This window comes from Bombina bombina, chromosome 6 (assembly GCF_027579735.1).
Source record: "Bombina bombina isolate aBomBom1 chromosome 6, aBomBom1.pri, whole genome shotgun sequence".
In the NCBI taxonomy this organism is placed as follows: Eukaryota; Metazoa; Chordata; class Amphibia; order Anura; family Bombinatoridae; genus Bombina; species Bombina bombina.
Genome location: NC_069504.1, coordinates 839,525,068 through 839,541,468, shown reverse-complemented (window position 1 = coordinate 839,541,468; position 16,401 = coordinate 839,525,068). Strand labels below are relative to the sequence as shown.

General features: G+C 37.5%; 1 protein-coding gene across 1 annotated transcript in view; it reads left to right on the top strand.

The window, feature by feature from the left end:
- Window positions 1-16,401, top strand: part of ANXA4 (annexin A4) — a 158,031-nt gene that overhangs the window by 31,593 nt on the left and 110,037 nt on the right. The gene's annotated exons all lie outside the window — the stretch shown is intronic.

Here is a 16,401-nt window from a genome sequence, read left to right as displayed (position 1 = left end):
AGAGTAATCACTTCAACTACAAACTGTAGCTAAGTGATAAGTTATTTAGCTGCGCTATCCAAAGATAGCTTAATGAGTGTAGTATACTAATGTCTAAATAATCCTAAATATGCACAACTATATAAAAATGTATTACAATGCAATAACAAAAAAAACAGAGAGATAAAATTAATAGTACAGATAAAATCAATGCAAGCATATAATGGTTAGAACATTCAGATACACTTAATAAATAGATAATAAGCAGATTTTCTAAAGCTTATAAGCAGATATTCTAAAGCTTGTCAAAGCAAAACATGTAAAGCATACAAACGAGACCAATGTGATGGTATTGGGAAGATGATATGGCTCCAATGGAATATGATAGATTGTGGCATATGAGGCAAGCCGTATTAGTAAAGCAGACACACGTGTTTAACAAACACAAGCGATGTTAGCAAGGTTAGCGTTTTCTTATTTTCCAAGGTTGCAGAGTTGGCAAAACTGCAGAATAGAGGCGAGAAGAAAGGACAAGAAAATCCTTTTACAAACACAAAATGAGTTCAATTTGGCAAGGTGTTTACTAATACTTACACCGGAAGCCAAGTGATATTCCCCTGTGTTTGTTTGTTACTCCAGGCGGCAATTTTCAAACGATCCTATGCTTCCCTGGAGAGATCAAGTTTCACAGCTTAGGAGAATATTTGCGGCAGTCAGTTCAATGGGGCTACGGAAGCCCAAGTGGTCCAGTAATAGAGTAACGCGTTTCGGCTGTACGCAGCCTTTCTCAAACTCAATACTGTTGTGAATGGGACGATGGTATTTATTTACTCATCTTAAAGTGATATATGCACCCATTTTTCCTTTGGTTTGCAGAATGTTTACAAAAATGTCCAGCATATAATAACAATGCAATTTTGCAAAACTATAGAAATATATTGTGCAGTGGAAGAAGAAATACTGGCAACAGGATATATAAAAAAACAACACATAAATTAATGAATAAAAGACATACATTAAAAAGATACATTTAAAGACCAAATGCAGTATGTTAAAATTACAATGTGTTAAATAAGATCGCATTAATTATAAGCTTAACCTTCAAACCTTTCTAATATCAAAACTACATGTAGAAAACTTAAAAAGGGGGTGTACAGCCGAAACGCGTTACTCTATTACTGGACCACTTGGGCTTCCGTAGCTCCATTGATCTGACTGCCGCAAATATTCTCCTAAGCTGTGACACTTGATCTCTCCAGGGAAGCATAGGATCGTTTGAAAATTGCCGCCTGGAGTAACAAACAAACACAGGGGAACATCACTTGGCTTCCGGTGTAAGAATTGGTAAACACCTTGCCAAATTTGAACTCATTTTGTGTTTGTAAAAGGATTTTCTTGTCCTTTCTTCTCGCCTCTATTCTGCAGTTTTGCCAACTCTGCAACCTTGGAAAATAAGAAAACGCTAACCTTGCTAACATCGCTTGTGTTTGTTAAACACGTGTGTCTGCTTTACTAATACGGCTTGCCTCATATGCCACAATCTATCATATTCCATTGGAGCCATATCATCTTACCAATACCATCACATTGGTCTTCTTTGTATGCTTTACATGTTTTGCTTTGACAAGCTTTAGAATATCTGCTTAAGCTTTAGAAAATCTGCTTATCTATTTATTAAGTGTATCTGAATGTTCTAACCATTATATGCTTGCATTGATTTTATCTGTACTATTAATTTTATCTCTCTGTTTTTTTGTTATTGCATTGTAATAAATACATTTTTAATACATTTTTATATAGTTGTGCATATTTAGGATTATTTAGACATTAGTATACTACACTCATTAAGCTATCACTTAGCTACAGTTTGTAGTTAAAGTGATTACTCTAGTCCTAATTATCTTGTATTAAGGAGTTTGGGGATTCCATATTTATTTTTAGCAGCTTTGTGTAAATACTCACAGCGCAGAGGCCATTTTTTCTAAATCATTTTTTCTAAATCACTCTTGTTATAATAAAATAGTTTACAAACACTTGCTTTATATACCTAAACAAACCAATTACCATAATTGATAACACCTGTTGTGGGAGTGATCTATGACATCATTAGTATCATAGCAACAAATATGCTTTGACAACAAAAATACAACCAATTTGTATGTTTTAAAACAACAAATACACATTAAAACATGCAACGGGTAGAATGATCAAAAATATTTGGGAGTTTATAGTCATTGTATGAGAAAAAACATAAATCACAATTTTTTTTTAAAATGAATTGTCTGTTTTTCTATTTCTTTCTAATAACAGACAGAACCTAACTAAAATTGATCCATTTCACTTCCTCATTGGTAAATAGCGGTATTCATAAGTGTAGTGCACTTTTATTTACAATTCCTATTCAGTAATCACTTGCTGTGTGTTCTAAAGTAACAAACATCTAGAATTGGTGCGCCTATCACTTATGGTTCCGTGATGGGATTTATTCTTATTTTAAGGTGGTTCATATAAGGCGATCACTTACTTTGTTTTAATAGCATATTTGGACATCTGAGTGGCGTCCGTGTGGAGCTTGTGCGCATGTCACCGACGTTGCCAAAGATACGCTAACACCTATTCGGCTAGACCCTGAGCGCAGACTGGAACTGGTGTGTGATAGGATATTGTGAGCGTGTCAGTAAAGCTGGCTAGTAGAGGTGATTGGTCACGGGGCGTGGATTTACCCGATGGTTTTATGAGCGTGTCAGTAAGGCTGTATTGTGAGCGTATCCGTAACGCTGTATTTTGAGCTCGTCAGTCAAGCTGGCTAAACTATTTGATTTGTCAAGGGGCTTAAATTTACCTAATAGTTTTGTGTGCGTGTCAATTGGCTAGATGATATTACTATAATTGATCAAAAAGGGGATAGATTTGCCTAATAGTTTCTATTCGCTCACGTCATATTAAATGTAGCTAAAAACAAAAGCTTAATACCCATTTAGAAAGTCATATGTTGTACACTAGTCATATTTAGTGTGATACCCATTTAGAAAGTCATATGTTGTACACTAGTCATATTTAGTGTGATAGGTCTAACATCCTCTCACACTCTCATGGGGGCTGAATCACAGTACTATACCACCCATCGACATCTTTTAGTCTTTTCTCCATTATCTTAGATTATATGTCCATTAATAGCAGTATGTTGAGATTATATCTCATGAGGTCCCTATAAGAGTCATACGTCTAACTACTCTATTGTATAGATTGTATCATTGGGCAAATTTGAGGAGACTCATGTTTATGGATCTCCTATGGGTGCGAGTCTGGTGTTCTATGGTCGTTACATAGATGATCTGATCTTTTTGTTCAGAGGCTCATATGAGGAAGCTCTAATATATACCAACTCTTTAAATTCAAATGAATTTGATTTGGAATTTACAAGCAATATTTGGATCTACTTTTGTATTTTTCTGCAACTGGCGATATGTCGGAAACCTTTTTTTAAAAAGGTAGACTGTAATAGTTTTTTAAATTATGGCAGCAACCACTATCATTGCTGGAAGAACATGCCCTATGGGCAGTTCAGACGAATCCAACGCAATTGCAGCACAATAGAAAGCTATAAGAAACAGTCTGTGATTCTTAGAGAGAGATTTATAGAAAAGGGCTATCCCCTTGATATGGTGCAGAAAGGTTACCTTAGAGCTCTTCACGATGATAGAAATAAATATCTGTCACAAGACAAAAATAAGGACAATACTAACCGAGAACGAAATGATGAGAATTTTAAAACACCACTATTCATCACGGGTTATAGTAGTCAATATCGTGAAATTAATAACATCATATTGAAACATTGGCCTATCATATGTGATGATCCATTCCTTAAAAATTATATTTCCACTAAACCTAGAATGGTGTATAGGAGAGCTCCTACACTTAAGAACAAATTAGCCCAGAGCAAGATAGTGAGAGATAAGATATCTCAACAGAATCTGATTGCAGGTCCAAATGAGACTTTTTGGGGCAACTTTTTGCCCAAGAATGGAGTCTTTAAATGTTTAAAATCAAGGTGCAATATGTGCAAAGTGGTAAAAAGTGTGACTAACACTTTTTGTTCCTACCAAACGGGCAAACAATTTAAGATCACCAAAAGACTTTCATGCGAATCAACGTATGTAATATACCTAATTGGCTGTACCTGTGGGGTTCAATATGTGGGGCGTACCTCTCGAACCATCAAGAGGCAATGGAGTGAGCATAAATATAATATTAAAAGGAAATTTTTAAAACACAGCTTATCGAGACATTGTGCGTATGCACATAAAGGTAGCTCTAAAACAATCCATATATTAACTATAGAACAAGTATCACAAAGTAGTCATAACCCTATGCTCACCCTACGCCGTAGAGAAACCTTTTGGATACACAAGTTACACACTTTAGTTCCTGAGGGTCTGAATGAATGCGTAGATTTAGCAGTTTTTGACCTCTGTTGAATCCCTTCTCCTATCATGCAAGTCTAATCTCATTAATCATATTTACAATATTGGAGTCTGTATGCATTATATAATTTACATGAGGTACCAAAGATCTCACCTACACATCATACTATCAGAGACTATCTTTTTTTTTTTTTTTTTTTAAATCATTTTTATTGATTAACATAAGTCAGTATACATTTAGATTTAGGCAGATACGACTTGAGCACATTATCAGGTCATGTATACAAAAGTCAAACATACTATAGTGGAAAACATTTCTCTATATGACAATGCACAATATATTAATAACTGCATAGAAGTATTACAAAAACTACTAATGTACCAGGATACCGGCTTCGTCTCATAATATAAACATTTATATATGGTCTAGGTCTGAGCCAACGTCATATTCAAGTATTCCTCCCATAGAAAGTATATGGAATGATAATCGTCTTGTCGGTGTATTTGTGTGTAATGGTATTTTTCTAGTTCTAGATTATGTGTGACTGTATGCCTCCAGACTTCTATTGTGGGTAGATCCGTTTTTTTCCAGTGTAACGGGATTAATCTTTTGGCTGTGCTTACCATTATTGTTAAAAGTGCTAATCTTAACTTGCATTTTATTTTAGGGAAGTGGTTGAAGAGCAAAACTTTTAATTCTAAGGGTATAGGGACATTCAATACTCGGTCAACCTCTTTTTTTGATTGCTTCCCAATAGTATTTAGCTTTCGGGCATTGCCACCAAATGTGGTGTGGGGTTCCAATTTCCTGGCAACCCCTCCAGCATATTGCTGGGGTGTTAGGGAATAGTTGATGTAAACGTGAAGGTGTATAATACCATCTGCACATAAATTTGAGGTTCATTTCCAGAATGGAAATCGAGGAGGAAGATTTGCTCATATATTTGAATATGTCATACCAAGTTTGCTCTGGTATCGGAGTATCAAGTTCTTGTTCCCATTTGGCAACGTAGGATGGTAGGTTTTTATAGCTGGACAGTTAAAGTTGTTTATGTACTATGGAGAGTATGCCTTTATTTGGTAGTGGATTAATGCACAGATTCTCAAAAGGTGTCAAGGGACGGGTATAATGCGGTTTAGATGGGTGTGTTGAAAGAAAGTGTGCTAACTGTGAATATGTTAACCAATTTTGCAGTCTGGATCCACACCTGTCAACGAGCTCTGTTTGCGATTTAACCCTTCCATTCTCGTACAAGGTATGAACCGGAAGGATATCATTGATAGTTATTAGTTGCGGCTCAAGTATATTAATATTAAGTGGGGATGTTACATTGCCTACTATCGGGGTTAAAGGGGATTGCGCTGTAGAAATGCCTTTATGCTGTCGTATGATTTTGTCCCATATTTTATATGATTCTCGGACTGAGGATGGGGTAGCATCTGAAAGCGTTCTCTGGTTGGAGGTGAGCCAACAGTTCCCGCATATATTATCATGACCTATCAGATTGTTTTCTAGTTGGACCCATTCTTTATTTAAGGCATTTTTACACCAGTCTACCACCCTGGACATAAAAGTAGCTATTCTATAGAGTTTTATATTGGGCGCTCCTATGCCTCCAAGTTCTCTCGGTCTATATAGTGTAGCTGTGGCTATGCGTGGGCGTTTGTTTGCCCATATAAAGGTATTTAATGCTTTCTGTAGTCTATGAATCAGTGAGTCAGGGAGGGGTATAGGTAGAGTCTGTAACATATAAAGTATTTTGGGCAGTATAATCATTTTAATTGCATTAAGTCTCCCCATCCATGATAGAAATTTATTATTCCAGCTTCTTAACAATGAATTAACGTTTAAAATTAGGCTTTCGTAATTTAAAGTCACAACATCATGGATGTTGGGGGTTATGTAGACTCCTAAATATTTAATTGCTTTGCTCTGCACCTTATATTGGAACTGTTGCTGCAGGCGTGTTAAAGTGGTTGGGGTGAGATTAATATGTAGCAGTTCAGACTTTGTAATGTTTATACTAAAATTTGAGTATTTCCCATATTTATTTAAGGCATCCATGAGATTAGGGAGTGTGGATTCTATGTTCGTGAGGGTAAGGAATATATCATCTGCATATAGTGTGATTTGATATTCTGTTGAGCCTATTTGGAGTCCTGTAATAGCTTTATTCCTAATATAGGATGCCAGTATTTCTATTGATAAGACAAAAAGGAGGGGTGAGAGAGGGCAGCCTTGTCTGGTTCCGTTATTGATTTGAAAAGGGTGGGAGAAGGAGTCATTTAGTCTAACTTTTGCTTGAGGTGTATTATATAGTGCGAATAGTTTCATGATTAGTTCTTGGTCAAATCCAAATTTTAGTAAGGCCTGTTTCAGAAATGTCCAATCAAGCCTATCAAAGGCTTTCTCCGCGTCCATAGAAATGAACGCGGAGGGAACCCGATGTTTGTGTGCATATTCCATAAGAGCCAAAATTTTTGTGGTGTTGTCTCTGGATTCCCGTGTAGGTGTGAACCCCGCTTGATTAATATGTATTAAAGTTGGGAGGATCAGATTAATTCGGGTCGCGAAAATCTTCGCGTAAAGTTTAATGTCCACATTAAGTAGAGATATTGGGCGAAAATTTGCTGGTGTGTTTGGTTGTTTGCCTGGTTTTGGGAGCACCGAGACCTGCGCCTCAAGCATTGATGGTGGAAACGGGTTTTCCTCAGAAACCTCATTAAAAAGTTGAACCATGTGAGGGATAAGGATAGAGGAAAAAGCTTTATAATATTTAGCTGATAGGCCATCAGGGCCTGGGCTTTTCCCATTAGGCAGATCTGATATTACATGTTGAAGTTCCTGTGTGGTTATGGGCCTTTTCAGGGTTTGCAATTGGTCTGAGGTAATCTTGGGGACTTGACAATGATCAATATAAGTGTTGAGGTTAGAGAGGTGTTCTTCAGTTAGGGGGGTTTTGGAAATATTATAAAGTTCTGTGTAGTAATCTTGAAAGACTTGGAGAATCTCTCTAGTAGTATAGAGAGGGGTCTTACATTTTGGTCTATGTATTTCATAGATAAATGATTTAAGTCTTTTCTTTTTTAAAGCTCGTGCTAGTAGTTTACCTGCTCTATTGTTCTCATTATAAAACTTACAGTTAGTTTTTTTATGTAAAGTTTTGATACTCAATTTCTAAAAAATTATCTAATGCTTTCCTGGCATCAAGGTAGTCTTGCGTTAATAGGGGATCGTTAGGTTTGCATTTTAATGCATGATCTAATTTTGTAAATGTTTCTGTAAGTTCTGCATATTGTCGGCAAATGTGTTGTTGGTGCTGGGCCTTGAGCTTTATCAATTCTCCCCTGATGACACACTTATGGGCTTCCCACACTACATAGTTGCTTGTTACTGAGTTGATATTGTGTGTAAAATAGTCTGATATAAGTGAGGATATTTTGTCTAGGGAGTTCGGGTTATTCAATAAAGTTTCATCTAATTTCCAGCTAAAGGGTTCTGTTTGTGTTTCAGGCCATGAGAGTTTTAGCGTGACTGCGGAGTGGTCAGACCACGAGGTTGGCGAGATCTCGCAGTGGTTAACATTAGCAAGGCCCTTTTGGTTAGTAAATATATAATCCAATCTGCTATAGGATTTGTTAGGGGCAGAGAAAAAAGTATAATCTCTTTTCTCTGTATGTATAAATCTCCATATATCATAGAGATTGAGATCTCTCAAGTTTTTCCATAGGGTCTTGGAGAGTTTTTTGGATACTAAAATTTTGGGATTTGAACTATCTTTTTGTGGCTGTAAAGGGGTATTGAAGTCTCCAGCTAAATATATAGGGCCTACTGCTAGATCCAATATTTTCTTAAATATGTCCTGAAAGAAAGGGGCCTGCTTGGTGTTTGGTGCGTATACATTTATCAATGTAACCGGTCTACCATATAAAAGTCCCATTTTCCCTAGAAATCTGCCTTCCTTATCTTTGTTTATGCTAGTTAGTGTGAATGGGAGATCTTTCCTAATTAATATGCTTACACCTGCTTTTTTATTAGGCCCAGAACTATGTTAATGCGTTGTGAATGTTTTCCCAAAATATTTGGGTTCCTTATTATACTGAAAATGCGTTTCTTGCAGGAATAGTATATCAACTCGTCTTTTGGCTAAGTCTAGTATGGCTTTAGAGCGTTTGTGAGGTGAATTTAGTCCTTTGGCATTCTGTGTCAATAACGTTAGTGAACGTGTATCTTTACTTACAACTGGCGACATCATAACCTAGATAACAAGCACAGGCATTTGTTGGTTAGCACGGCACCTGGTACGTAGTCTAAGCATTGTGTCATTAGTAGAACAGCTTTTCTGTAAAACAAATCCACAAATAAATAAACAATGTAAACAGTGAATACAAACAACATAAACAGGCAAACATGATATTGAATTATAATTTGAACATAAATTCAATACTCTCTTCCTAATATAGGGCATATTGAGAGCGGTGTTGGGGGGTTTCAACAATAAATTGTAATTGCAAGCCCTTCTGTCATATCTAAGTGGAAGTTATCTATTCTGGCTAGTAAGTATTACAGACTATATAGCCTCATAGCCTGTAAGCTTATATAACCATCAGGTAAGCAAACAAACAGCATGGATATTCAACATTTCAAGCATTCAGTCCTCATTAGGCACATATGAAATTTGCATGCCCGTAAGGGCTCAAGGTGATGTACTAGAGGGACTTGGACTAGAGTCATTGTTTCTTTGCGGTGTGGTGGCTGCGGTTTTCCCTTTCTTGGCTGGTACCATGCGCCAAGCAGGGTTTTTTTCAGGAGGGCGCTTGGCGGCGGGCAAGTTCTTATCTGCCGTAGAGAGTGTCTCTACTGGATCAAGTCCCAAAGATAGACAAAAAGCATGGGAGTCTTCCGGTGTCTTGCAGGTAAGTCTAGAATTGTTGCTGAGAACCCATATTTGTGTTGGGAATCCCCATCTGTATGGGATCTTTTTGTTTCGCAGGTACGTCGTAAGGGGTGCAAATTCTTTCCTTTTTTGCAGGGTTTCATATGATAAGTCTTGGTAAAATTGAACAATTGTACCCCTAAATCTGATTGGCTGTTTTTTTCGGGATTGGTTCAACAGCATTTCCTTCTCCAAGAAATTTTTAAATCTTATAATTATATCCCTAGGTGGTGCCGTAGCTGGAGGCTTGGGGCGAAGGGATCGATGTGCTCTTACCCACTGTATGTCAGTTGTATGTGACGACTCTTTAATGTGCTGAAATAATGCCTGAAGGTACACTGGAAAGTCACGGGGTAAAACATCTTCGGGTACTCCCCTGATTCTTACATTTTTTCCTCCTGCTGCGATTCTCTAAATATTCTAACTTTTCCTGCAGGCTGTATATAGTATCTTGCTGTGATGAGACTTGTTCAGTTAAAGCATGTACTTCTTCTTCTTCTTTAAGTTGATCGTGATTACTTTCTAGTGTTTCCATCTGAAATCCCAGAGTGTGTATCTCTTGCGCTATGGTGGCCAGCTCTTCTCTAATACATGTGCGCACTATGTTTGCTATGTCTTGCTTAGACGGCAGGTTATATAATGAGGCCGAAAGTTGTGACTCTGGTGTTTGGGAATGAGGATTTTCATCTTGCAGAGAGTCTGGATTAGGGGATTTTCCCCCCGTGCCTACGTGTGCTCTCACATTATCAACCGGGTCTGTGGCTTGCAAGAAGGAAGACATAGTCAAAGTCTTAGTGGTAGTGGGTTTGGTAGTCTTGTCAAGCCTGACAGTGCGCCTAGACGCCATTATTTCTGTTATGGGTATTCAGTTTGTTGCACTATGTCTGCCCTGGAGTAATTCTATTAAAGCTGTCAGATGTTCCACTGTTGTAGCTCCTTGCTATATCAGAATATATCCAAATCTGCAATATGCAACTACAGTTCATAGTATTAGCAATTAGAGCATGGTATAGGGCCTTCAGTGTCAGAAACACTACAGCTGCAGTGGGGAATAAAGTGTCTGAGTCTCTCCTTGTATTATTGTGGCTGCACAGCCCTTCTAGCTCAATGGACTGATCTGGAGAGTGTTCCAAATACAGTGCGGCTGGGCCTAAGCCATCTTTTGGTGCTTGTTCTGGGCTTTGTGTCTTAGAAAGAGTTCAAGTGAGTGAGGTGCCGTTCAGGCTGTTGTCTGACTCAGTCGCCAAAGATGTCTAACAAAATTGTGTTGTGACTCTCCCTCTCCTGATCGCTTTAGTGTTGTGCTTATTCGGTGATATAAGTATTGCGGTCGCCACGTGGCGTGCTTGCTTACCCCTCAGCGTAGCTTCACTTCTATGTCGGGCACCTCACCTGTCCCGTTTGATCTCCAGAGTAGCCTGCTCGGTTAAATAAAGGCTCCGGTAAGCGAGGTGCTGTGACAGGCAGTTTTACTTTGTTGCTCGAAGTTTTCTCATGGCGATTAGGCTTCACTTCCGGTTGGGGGCGATGCGTGTTTGTTGAATCTGATAGTCACCTTTATCCTGGTCATAGCGTTATAAAAGTCACCTCATCGTGTGCCTCAGAGGTTTAGCAGTTATCTCTCATGCTGTGTCGTTAAAGTATCTAGTGTGATGCCAGATTTTTGAATTTCACAGGGCTGCTTGTATGGAGCTCCGGATTTACACTGCACTCATGGCAGCTTCCGGCTCCGCCCCCCCATCAGAGACTATCTTTATTACACACATCACATACCACTAACCAACATATCAATTTTTTCACTTATTATTTTATTATAATGTATTCATTAATAATATATAGGGCCATCACGATATCTAAATATAAATACTAATATATTAGAGTTTGGAGCAGCACATATTTTTCACTTCCAAAGGATGATTTATATCATTCACTACACTAAATATTTTACACTGCCACTCCACCATAATTCATCACCTTTGTCAAATAAGTTTAAGGATTTACACCAATTTAATTTTTCCTCTTCCCTTTCCCCTCATATTTAGTTTTACTAATAATTATATACCTGGTCAGGTCTCTTGATACTTTTTGATAGTTCTCTATAGCATTTACTCCCACTGCCGGGCTTAGGTTGAATGGTATTTTTCATACTGCCATTTATTTAGTTTAATTCTAGTATATTAGTGGTTAGATTAACATATTATTAATGGTCTATATCCACATACTTATTATATACATATTTATGTAATTATCTCCATAATAGAATAGACACATATAGGGACACCAATGATACAATCTATACAATAGAGTAGTTAGACGTATGCCTCTTATAGGGACCTCATGAGATATAATCTCAACATACTGCTATTAATGGACATATAATCTAAGATAATGGAGAAAAGACTAAAAGATGTCGATGGGTGGTATAGTACTGTGATTCAGCCCACATGAGAGTGTGAGAGGATGTTAGACCTATCACACTAAATATGACTAGTGTACAACATATGACTTTCTAAATGGGTATTAAGCTTTTGTTTTTAGCTACATTTAATATGACGTGAGCGAATAGAAACTATTAGGCAAATCTATCCCCTTTTTGATCAATTATAGTAATATCATTTAGCCAGTTGACACGCACACAAAACTATTGGGTAAATTTCCGCCCCTTGACCAATCATATTGTTTAGCCAGCTTGACTGACAAGCTCAAAATACAGCGTTACTGATACGCTCACAATACAGCCTTACTGACACGCTCATAAAACCATTGGGTAAATCCACGCCCTGTGACCAATCACCTCTACCAGCCAGCTTTACTGACAGGCTCACAATACCCTATCACACACCAGTTCCTATCTGCGCTCAGGGTCTAGCCGAATAGGTGTTGGCGTATCTTTGGCAACGTCAGTGACATGCGCACAAGCTCCACACGGACGCCACTCAGATGTCCAAATATGCTATTAAAACAAAGTAAGTGATCGCCTTATATGAACCACCTTAAAATAAGAATAAATCCCATCACGGAACCATTAGTGATAGGTGCACCAATTCTAGACGTTTGTTATTCTGAGGTCTAAACATACTTTAGAACACACAGCAAGTGATTACTGATTAGGAATTGTAAATAAAAGTGCACTACACTTATGAATACCGCTATTTACCAATGAGGAAGTGAAATGGGTCAATTTTAGTTAGGATCTGTCTGTTATTAGAAAGAAATAGAAAAACAGACAATTCATTTTAAAAAAAAATTGTGATTTATGTTTTTTCTCATACAATGACTATAAACTCCCAAATATTTTTGATCATTCTACCTGTTACATGTTTTAATGTGTATTTGTTTTAAAACATACAAATTGGTTGTATTTTTGTTGTCAAAGCTTATTTGTTGCTATGATACTAATGGTGTCATAGATCACTCCCACAACAAGTGTGGTAATTGGTTTGTTTAGGTATATAAAGCAAGTGTTTGTAAACTATTTTATTATGCCTGATGAAACAGTCTGAGACTGAGAAACGCGTCGCAATTAATTTAACGTTTTATTAAAGTGATTTTAACTTTTTTCAAAACACTTGCTGCCTGAGTTTTGGTTATTTTTGAGGACTTTATTGGCCTATAGAAAAGTCAGGAGGACTGCTGCATCCTGTATGCCTTGGTACTAAGTCTGTTGGGTGACTGAATTGATCCCAGCTTGCCTCTTTAGCATCACTGGAGATGCTACACCAAATGTGAGTTTACACTTCATATCTTTGGTTGCTTACAACTCAAGCCAAACAATACTAGGCCATATAGGCTCTTTGTGTTTTATATTTCTCTATACAGATTCTGTATTATTCCAGGAGGTCGGTCTGCTGGGTGACTGTTATAGATCCCAGACTGTGTCATTCGCACCATCTGAGGTGCTTTAATATATGTGAGTGCATTTATTTATCATATATATTATCATCTGGAACCTACAATATTGGGCCATGTGGCGCATCTGTTTCTGTTTGTTGTTTTAGATTGCTGTATCTGGATCCCGGCCAGGACCATCACAGATTGCTGCCTCTGTATCTAATCCTCAAGATTTATCTACAAAAGGACTGCTTATTTTTGTACCTTTTAATAATATCTATCATTATTGGGTTATATCTAAATATCTGGTTATATTCAAATATCAGGCAATTTGGTTAACATCAGTTCTAGGAACTCTTATAAGTGAATTAATATAAATATATATTAACTCCTACTAGGATTATAAGAAAATTCCTATTGTCATCGTGTGCTAACATATATTTATATTATTAATCTATCTCAGATTTACTATAGTATAATTTTACTTATTCAGTAACATTGTGTGATCTCAAGGGCGCCCCCTATTCCATTTTGTTATTGAGCAAGAGCAGACTTGTCAATCAGCCCAGTCAAATCAGTATAAACTGCTTCCTCATAAATATAAGTTGCAGGCTTAAAGGGACAGTCTAGGCCAAAATAAACGTTCATGATTCAGATAGGATATGTAATTTTAAACAATTTTCCAATTTACTTTTAGCACCAATTTTGCTTTGTTCTCCTGGTATTCTTAGTTGAAAGCTTAACCTAGGAGGTTCATATACTAATTTCTTAGACCTTGAAGGCCACCTTTTCAGAATGCATTTTAACAGTTTTTCACCACTAGAGGGTGTTAGTTCACGTATTTCATATAGACAACACTGTGCTCGTGCACGTGAAGTTATCTGGGAGCAGGCACTGATTGGCTAAACTGCAAGTCTGTCAAAAGAACTGAAATAAAGGGGCAGTTTGCAGAGGCTTAGATAAAAGATAATCACAGAGGTTACAAGTATATTGGTTATGCAAAACTGGGGAATGGGTAATAATGGGATTATCTATCTTTTAAAACAATAACAATTCTGGTGTAGACTGTCCCTTTAAATGAGCAAACCTGCAACCAGTGGGGGTATTTGCCTCATGATAAATCCACCCCTTCATTCATCATAAAATACTCTACTATACTTTAAAGGTACATGATACTCCAAAAAATTATTTCTTGATTCAGATAGAGAATACAATTTTAAACAACTTTCTAATATACTTCTATTATCTAATCTTTCATTCTCTTGGTATCAGTTGTTGAAGGAGCAGCAATGCACTACTAGTTTCTAACTGAACACATGGGTGAGCCAATTATTTATATTTATATATATATATATATATATATATATATATATATATATATATATATATATATATATATATATATATATATATATATATATCCACCAATCAACAGCTAGAACCTAGGTTCTCTGCTGCTCATGAACTTGCCTAGATAAACCTTTCAGTAAATGATGACAAGAGAAGGAAGCAAACTAAATAATAGAAGTAAATTGGAAAGTTGTTTAAAATCATATTCTCTATCTGAATCATGATAATGTTTGGGTTTCATGACCCTTTAAGGGGCAGATTTATCATTGTCCTGACAGAGTTCACAGGTAGTGAACCTGTCCGCTTGGGCCGGCAATACTATTGAGCCCTAGTGGCACTAGAGCCTAAGTGCTGGGGGGGGGACATAGCAGCCAGACTAGATTGGTGTTAGCCTGCACTAATAAAAGGCTCCCCTGCATTAGGGTTGTAAACTTTGTGCTAGTTATCTACAACATCATTATATAGAACAGCATGTATATTATTGCTATTGCTTGTTACTGGGTTACCTTTTGGGGGACCCAAAAAAATCTTGCACCATGGGCCTCTGTTAAGTAGGCTATGAGTAAGGCTCACGCCGAAACGCGTTAGCCCTTTTCTTGTTACCAGCTCTGCTTACACTCACTTTTTCAAGCTCCTCTGTATCAACTGACTTTTAATAGGGACATTGTCCCTGTGTATACTCTGTATTTGTATACCACATGCTGCGATGGTATACCCTGTTCATTAAATCTGAATTCACTACTAACAGCTGTTGTCAGGTGCTCCTTATTCTTTTGTTCGTTTTGCCTCTGGTCTGTTACTGCTGTCCTCCCAGATTCTCAACTTGTGGGCAGTGTTTGCTACCTTTTACTTATTGACGCTGAGCTACTACTCTCATGCAACCAAATGTCTAAGATCTCAGTCAGATCAGTCTGCTCTGCTACCTCAGATAGTGTTGCCACCTGTCCCTAGAATATCAGAACCCTTATAAGTTACACATGCTGCAGGGAGGAATATGAATAGTCCTGTCCAGAAACACAATACATGTTCCTCCCTGCAGCATGTGTAACTCATCAGTGTCAAGGAAAACATGGCTGTGGTGGCAACCCTAACCTAAGAGGTACTGGAGATGGGTTAGAATGCAGTGTTTTTAAACTGCTGCTTCATAAATCTCAGTTGCAGGCTTGGTGTGGATCACATATTGGGTCTTAGCGCCCAATCCTTGAACCCACTTTATATAGTGTGTGTGTGTATATCTCCATCATCTCTCTCTATCACAACTGGCTGCAAATAATTGTGCGTCTTAGCTGCCAGTAACACAGCAGTGTTTTACCCCTTTTGACTGCCAGTATAACCCACTGAGTCTGACCCGTGGTTTTTACACCATATGGGTCCCATTAAAAAAAATAAAGCAGTGATTTTACGCCAGTAGCTACATGTAATAACCACATAACCGGATTTTAGCACAGCTCAAGACTGCCAGAAATAAGTGATATTTTTTTCCCATACTTGGCTACTAGTATCGCATAGAGGCATAGAACGTTTTTAACATGTATCTGCCAGTCAGAGAACTAAACGTTATGTTTTAAAGGAATACGAAACTCAAATGTTCTTTTGTGATTCAGACAGAGCATACCATTTAAAAAAAAAAAAAAGTTTCCAATTTACTTTTATCAAATTTGCTTTGTTCTCATGATCTTGTGTTGAAGAGATACCTAGGTAGGCATCTGGACCACTACATGACAGGAATAGTGCTGCCATCTAGCGCTCTTACAAATGGATAACATTCTTGCAAAACTGCTGCCATATAGTGCTCTAGAAATGGGCTGGCTCCTAAGCTTACATCCCTGCTTTTCAACAAAAGATACCAAAGGGACGAATAAAAATTGATAATAGAA